This window comes from Contarinia nasturtii, unplaced genomic scaffold, assembly GCF_009176525.2.
Source record: "Contarinia nasturtii isolate CC-2019 unplaced genomic scaffold, AAFC_CNas_1.1 Cnas_scaffold_493, whole genome shotgun sequence".
NCBI lineage: Eukaryota > Metazoa > Arthropoda > Insecta > Diptera > Cecidomyiidae > Contarinia > Contarinia nasturtii.
The window spans coordinates 3,048,569-3,056,410 of record NW_022197846.1 but is presented as its reverse complement, the minus strand read 5'-3'; positions in this window follow the sequence as shown (position 1 = coordinate 3,056,410).

Sequence of the window (7,842 nt, the reverse complement as noted above, 5' to 3'; positions counted from 1 at the left end):
ATATGCAACATAATTGATAATTAAATCACGAACTGTCATATTATTGACGCTGCCGTCTGCCGATCAATCATCATAAATATTTATAATATTCTCTTCAGATATTGCGTTGCGTGTGTGTGTGTCTCTTGCTCTCTGATGAGCTCATTGTGATTACTTGGCTCGTACGCCCAACCGTATGCGTTGTATGTATTTAATGTTGTCAACACGTAGCCCTGTTGGTAGCTCATTTTTACGCACAAAGAAGCCGAACACTCTCCAGTGAGTACACTATGATGTACTAAAGAATTTGGTGTTTGTTTTTCGTTCGAATTCTTTTTTTTTTGGTGACTGATTGATCAAAAAACAATTTGTTATGACATATGTTGATCGAAATGATGTATCAAATGCCGCATCAATTTCCATGAATCTATGGAGAAAAAAAACACGTTTTTTTCGTAATATCCCGTCGGACAAATCAATCACAACTCTCTGTACAAATTTTCGTTGGAAACATATTTTTTTTTTTGACAATTTTGCATTGATAATTGAATGCAAATGTACTGCATTCATGTATCAATGTTGTTGAATTGAATGTTATTGCATGCGTGATGTGAACAAAATATGAATTTTAACAAGAAACAACCAATTTCATCTTGATATCATTTCAAATTTGTGCATGCTCGCCTTCTTCTTTTTTCTCTCCATTCACATGAACAAAACATATAAATAAATTAAACGATTATAGTTATGAAAATTTCACAGCGATTGCGATAAGTAAATGATTTTATGTGCTTCCGACACGTGAACCGCAAACATTTATGCGAGAGAACAAATCGAATTATTCGAACGAGGAGAATCAACAAAATAAAAAAAACAACAACAATAACAGACAAGCAGCAATAGCAGAAACATCACCATCATCGCCGTCCTGTAGATCCAAACTCACTGGTAAGTAATAAAAAACCGCCTTTCAGAGATGCCGTAACAATAATAACCAAGGGTCGGTCGTAATTCACCAATCGATTTGCAACATTCGGTTGCTGGTTTGCTCTTTCTCTCTTGAAGTGGTATATTGTTGCGGTTTCTTTGTCCACATCATCATGAAAAGCAATCGGATAACATGCTGAGAACTTATAAATTCCATTAAGTGTATTTGGTTTTTTGGCGCTCAGCGAAAAAAAAAACACAGATTGGTTACACCCACAAAGGACACAGAACGAAATTGCTTCATTGCGAGGAGCTGCATAGATTAAATTATTGCATGAATTTATGGGCGATGTTAAAAATAAAAACAAAATAATAGTTTTTCTACGCATTTCGTTGTGGATAAGCACTCATGCGACTTTGTTCGGTGCGATATGCGATGGTGTATCAAACATCTTTGTGTTTCAGTTTTATACAAATGACACAATCAATCTTTTTCATATTTTTATCTATTCCCACAAAATCTCAGAATGTTAATGGTCTCCCTTTTTTCACCATTGAATGAACCAAGAAGTCAAAAAAAAAAAAAAATGAAATTGTCATCGTTCAAACACCGCTATCACAACATGATACAATTAAAAAAGAGGGACAGAGAGTTAGTGAGTATAGTATGTTGGTATTTTGATTGCAAGGATCAATAAACTTTTTTTTTGTCGAAGACAACTGAACAAGTAAACGAATCAATTGAGTCAGCAAAAATTCGTACGCAGCAAACGCTTAAATTGCACAGCATTTAGATGTGAATGTGGTTTTTCTTTTTTTGATGCGAAAAAGGCGTGTCACAACCATGATTGACCCAAAATTTCCAAATGGTTCAACGGACATAAAACCAATTTATTGCGAATAATGTCAAAGACATTTGGTATTTGTTTCGAACTTGAATATGTATATGTATCTCTACTACTCTCGCTGTCTTCTGTATTTTACTTTTATGCACACCCACTGTGTGCAGTAAAGTATTGTTATCATTCAAAAAAATGTGAAATCGTTTGGTACACTTTTCATACAAAAATCACCAAAAATGTGGTGTGCCTGTATTACATTTTCAAACATCCTAATTAAAGCCTTGCTAATGACCAATATGAAACCGTAATGGAAACATTTCGGAAAAGTTGAACTTACGGATGTAAGTTCGTTTTTATTTCTGCTTGCACTTCGACTCTTCGCAACGAATTTATCACAATTATCACACTCTCGATGCATCGACACAGGAGGACACACATCGAATTCCCACCACGACAAATTGGATAAATGAACAAACATTTATTATAAAAATTATACTTAAATTTAGTGGTTTAATGGCAGACGACACTGATATTCCTCTTGCTCTGTCCATTTTGTGAAAGACATTGTACCATTTAATGCACTTACTGTTTGAATGAATTACTACACAAGCGACATTTACTGCACACTGACTTTATGAGCCGAATTCTTATTCGCAGCATTCGTGCATTCATAAATTCACAATTCATTAGAATGTATCAATTTAGCGTTTTCTGTTGACGATTGGTTAAGTTTTTCCAATGGAAATCACTTTTCGTTCTGCTCTTTTTGTTGCATCTAATTTAACTTGTGACATGACATATCCATATATACGTCTGACATTGTATGGATATATGACAATGTGCCATTCATTCAGACGTAGAGTGAAAATGCCACACAATTTCCGAAAAAATGATCCATTTTCGCAAAACAATAAGAATCAATTCATTCATTTGCCATCGTTCTCTCTACTGACAAACAAAAACAAAATCTGTATTTTCTCTCTCCCCCTCTCACTCTCTTTCTTTGTCCACAATTATGATTTGTACGTTGAAGTGTGCATATCAATTGCTACTGTTGCTGCCTGCAAAATATTAAATTGTATATTCATGACCAAGTGGAAAAATTATGACACATAATAGATGGCAGGCAGGCAGGCAGGCAAATAAAACGTAATGAAAGACGTTTGGCGCAACGAGAAAAAAAAAGTGAGAAGATATCCCCCGTTTATGGTTTTATGCGTGAATTCAACTTATTCTTTTGTATCCGTTTACATTCGCATCAGACATTATGTAAAATATAATTCGTTCCGCCTTTCAAAATAACACGACAATCGAATTAGAGCGCATTTTGTTAACAGTAATTGATTCTAAACGACTTCAATCAAAATTACCCCTGAATAATTAATGAAGTAGTGAATGAGTCGGCCTGCGACTTCTGAAATCCGCATTTTGATTCGTCGGTCGACGACGATGACTACAGAAATAGCAACGACGCCAACATTTCACAAATTGCCGCCAACGAACCAACAACAACAATAACATCAATATCATCATCATAAATAGCATTGTTGTTCTGAAAGCATATAATACTACCCACAAAAATCCATAACACATTAGGACTAAATATATTAAAGGCTCCGAGTCAAATCGCCTCGAAAATGTTTTGAAATTATTTAACTCATAGCTACATTATATGATAAATGGCAATGGTAAGTATTCGCTGTTCGCATTGAACTCGCATTTTATGATGTTCACTTTATGCCACAAACTGTATATTTTAATCGTTTTCTATTTTTCCATTTCATTCATATCAATCTCTCCCTTCTCTAAGCGAAAAAAAAAAACATAATAATAACTGGATTTGAGCATTTGCTATTGTTATGCATTAAGTGACAAATCACCCTTCTCTTCATCATCATTTTTGTGCCTTGTGTCAGTCATTTCAATTGTGTATGTCATCTTTTTTTTTCCTCCATCAAACATAATTTTTTTGTAATATTTCAAGCATTACTGAATAGAATGGAAGATTTATTTAGATGAAAAAAAACTTCTTCCGTACTTTTTATAATGAACATTTTCATATTGAAATTTTGGTCTTGGACTTTGAATTGTTCAAACCACTTGCTCCATTTTTCGGTGCCGTTTTGCTGAGACCAAAACGTCTTGGGACACTTCTTGAACTTAATATATACACAGTACAAAAAGTATTAAGACGATTTGGCCAAAACAATAACTCGTCATTCAGTTATATTCACATTTCACTTCAAAAACGTTTGGCCACACAAATTTCTTACAATTCTTGAATTCTAGATCAATCGGTTGACGTCCATGTCCATGCGATGTCCCCTTTTTCATTTTTCTTAACAATCACATATTTCCGAAGCCACATTCGAACCCATACGAATGATAATATATATAAAACTTCCTGTGGGTTCGAACAGGGATTCGGAAAATCGATTCATCTGAAATGTTGGCTTGGCGAACTTGATGATTCAATTCATATAATTACAATCCCACTGTTGTTACAGTCTTTTAGATCAAAATAAAAGACTAAAAGTCAAATAACAACAAAGCGATCGTTTTTTAATCGGCTGATTGCTGTTCAACTGTTGTTCCACCTGAATTAAAAGCTAGTGTAAAAAAAATTGCAAGAAAAATCGAAAACAAAAACACATCTCTCTTTCTAGCCACGTTCACCTTATCATAGTGCCGTTATGCAGTAGACTATGATTTAAAAAGAATTTAATTCAAAAATCAAAAAAACACTGTTTTGCACAATACTTTTAAAGGGTAAATCCTTATGAATAGCTTTGCAAAAATTTTAAATTAAATTTTCTGCAATTTCAATTTTTCAATTTCCATTTTCATTCTTTAACTGTGTACTCGATGATTGCATACATTACATATACTCGTATGCCCTCACCGAATGCAACGGTAAAAAATAAATTGCATTTCTGAGCGTGAGTCAGCATTATTGGTGTAACCTTTAACTAAAAATCCGACGCGTCGACGTTAACAACAAAGAAATTGTAATCAATATATTTTCAGATGGCCGGTGATGGTTTCGTTACACTTTGTTCGATTTTGATGAATTTACCAGCAATGGTACTGAATTTCGAACCATGTTATTGAAAATATTATAACTCACTCAATCACGCGGTGGAAATCCAGCATCACTGTGGCGTTGTGTTTTGGAAAACGAAAAATTTACGACCAAAGAACCAAAATAGAAATAATACCACACTTGTGATTCTCTGCTCACAAATATTTCGATTATCAAATCAGCGTCGTGTCAACGTTTTCTTGTGTTCAAAAAATAACACCATTGATTACAGCGTCCTTTGTCCAGCGACTGTTTGCGTTCGACCATTTTGATATTGAATTTGCACTCCATGTAACGGTAATTATAAGCATTTTACTTTAGTTAAAAAAAATCACCAAAATTCCCAGATGAATTAGAGGGAAATGCTTGTTGAAATTTACGTACTCTTAAAACACCATCACTCTCTCTCGATTAAAATGATATTTCAAATAATATGGCCATCGTTGAAATTTATTAATGTTGTGACAAACAGTTTTATGATGCAACAACCATGGATCCAAAATCATGTTATGAGCTTAATAGAAATCATAGACATTATTCTGCATCAATAGCCGTTACACCAACCGTTCGCAGTGAAACAAAAATCTGTGCATGTAGTTTGACCTCCAGCACTGTCTCCTTGTCATTCGCTCTTTTTCGTTCAATTTGCTCGAAAAATGAAGTTTTAGAAAAATTGTTTCTATAACCATTTGTTTTAAAGTCGTAAAATTTGGCAGCGAATGTATTGTGGCTGTGTATACGTTATTTTGCTGGTGTAGAATTATTATTAGGTGGACATAGTTTCACCAATGAATTTTACAAAACTCAACACCGTCAAAAAATCGCGTACACAGTCCAACTCTCTTTGTAATCAGTAAATCGTTTAATTTTGTCCAATGCTTCTGGTCACGCCAAATAACTGTTGATGAAATAATATGTATAATAGAAAAAAACCTTCTCAATTCCGTCCCAGCACCGTTATCCAAATGCATTTTGAAATGTCTGTGATTTGCGACATCATTTAACGGTGACCAATCGGCACCATGTCACAAGGTGACCTTTAATGCACAATTGGAGTGAACGGAATATGTTTTAAAAATCGTTGATTTAATCCGTCGGCGTACCACTGTAACATCTTTTAAAATTGGCGATGATATTACCTGCTATATTTTTTTAAAAGTAAGAATGTATGCAAATTCTTTCGAGCGACACTTGGTACCACTAATTTTTTTTTTGCATATACCAATCCGATGAGATTTTCACCGATTATTTTTTATGAATTTCAACTCAGGACATATTTAGTGATTACAAACGTAATACACATAATCACAACGTATGTCTTGGTTTAAAATTGATATTTTCTTCTCGAACGCCATCCATAATTAGAGAATGAAGTTTTATGTTGGGCTATGGGTTTGTATATGAATTAAATAGAAATCACAACAAGCTTCATAGTCCTACACAAAACCCCAAATATTTTCAACACCATCTGGGAATTGTTCGCATGAAATAATGAAATGTGACTTTGGACCAATGTTACTCGAATACTTGCGGGTCTGGGTGTTGTGATAATTCTAACATTCAGTCCCGCAAATACATTAAGCACCATTGATTTTACTGCATTTTCATAAACAATCGCGTATTTTAATTGTGCAAAATGATAAATTTATCATTTCTTGTTGAAGAAACGAACGGAACCAGTCTTGTGGATAAAAAACAAGACTGTGTTCGTTTGTTTCTTCCACAAAAAATCATTGCTTTCAGTTGGTAAAATTGCCTTCTGTTTTTTCGATCGATATTCACCAAAATAACTGAAAATGTTTAAGATTCACTTTATATCGGAATTTGTTTGTTGAATTGTCTGAAATGATTCGTCGTTTTGAGTGGATGGTGCCAAACTGACTAAATTTTCACGGTTCACTCTTTGGTCAGCGTCTATCGTTTAAGAAGTGTTGCAACATCGTCATTCGATTTTTTTTTCACTTTCAAGATGTCGGTGCACAAACACACAAAAGAATCAATTATTTGCCGGTTACGAAAATAACACCAATTTAATGACGGCACTGAACATTGTAATCAAGTGGTGCACACACACAATCAAACTTAGAAACACACAGATCAAAACGAGATGAATATTCCCAAAACTGATGGTCATACTGTTCTCACACATTTTGACTAAACAACGCAATTTACATTCGATATTTGGCGCGAAAAAGTTAATGTTTATTGGTATTGGTCATTTTGTTGTATCGAGTGTCAGTTGATAGAACAAGCCGCTTGCGTTTATGCAAATACGCAGATCGGAATAGATTGACATTTGTGTGAGATCAATATATAATTGGATGCTATTGAAACTATGCTCGTTTCGTTCATCACATTTTATTTATGCTTCGATCAATTCAATTGCTATGACATTTTTGTAAGTTTATTGGTGAAAATCGTTAATTGGATCAGATAATTACGATTATTAGTAATGAACTCACAAAAAAGTAAATACATCTACAGTGTGGACTCAAAAATTGTATACCAAAACCAGCAAATCGGTCAAGATTTTTTTATGAACAAATCAACAGAAAATGTGCATTCATCAGCACAAAAATTCAACGAGGCAACATTCAAAGAAGAAGAACAATGAAGAATAGAGGCAAAAAGAACGTTTTGTTGATATTACACTTACCTTTCTCAAGATGCTTTTTCGGTAGTTTAAATTTCTTGGTATTATACAGATTTTATCAAATATTCTATTATATCTCAAGGGAAAGAATTTTCTTCATTAGAATGAATACAAAATCGTATACTTTTTATTTATCATTGGATGTGGTGATATTTAACAATATTGGTCTGTCTTATGCGTGCAAATAAGATGAAAAGCAATCTAGTTATTTTCATCTTTATATACTTGTCACTTATTACTTTTCCGCACACACCTAGTGTGTAAGGTAAAGTATTGGAATTGGTCGAAAAATTAACACCCATCAAAAATGTGTTTTCTGGGTGTTTTTGGGGCCAGGGAACACGAATCTTGCGTTTTTT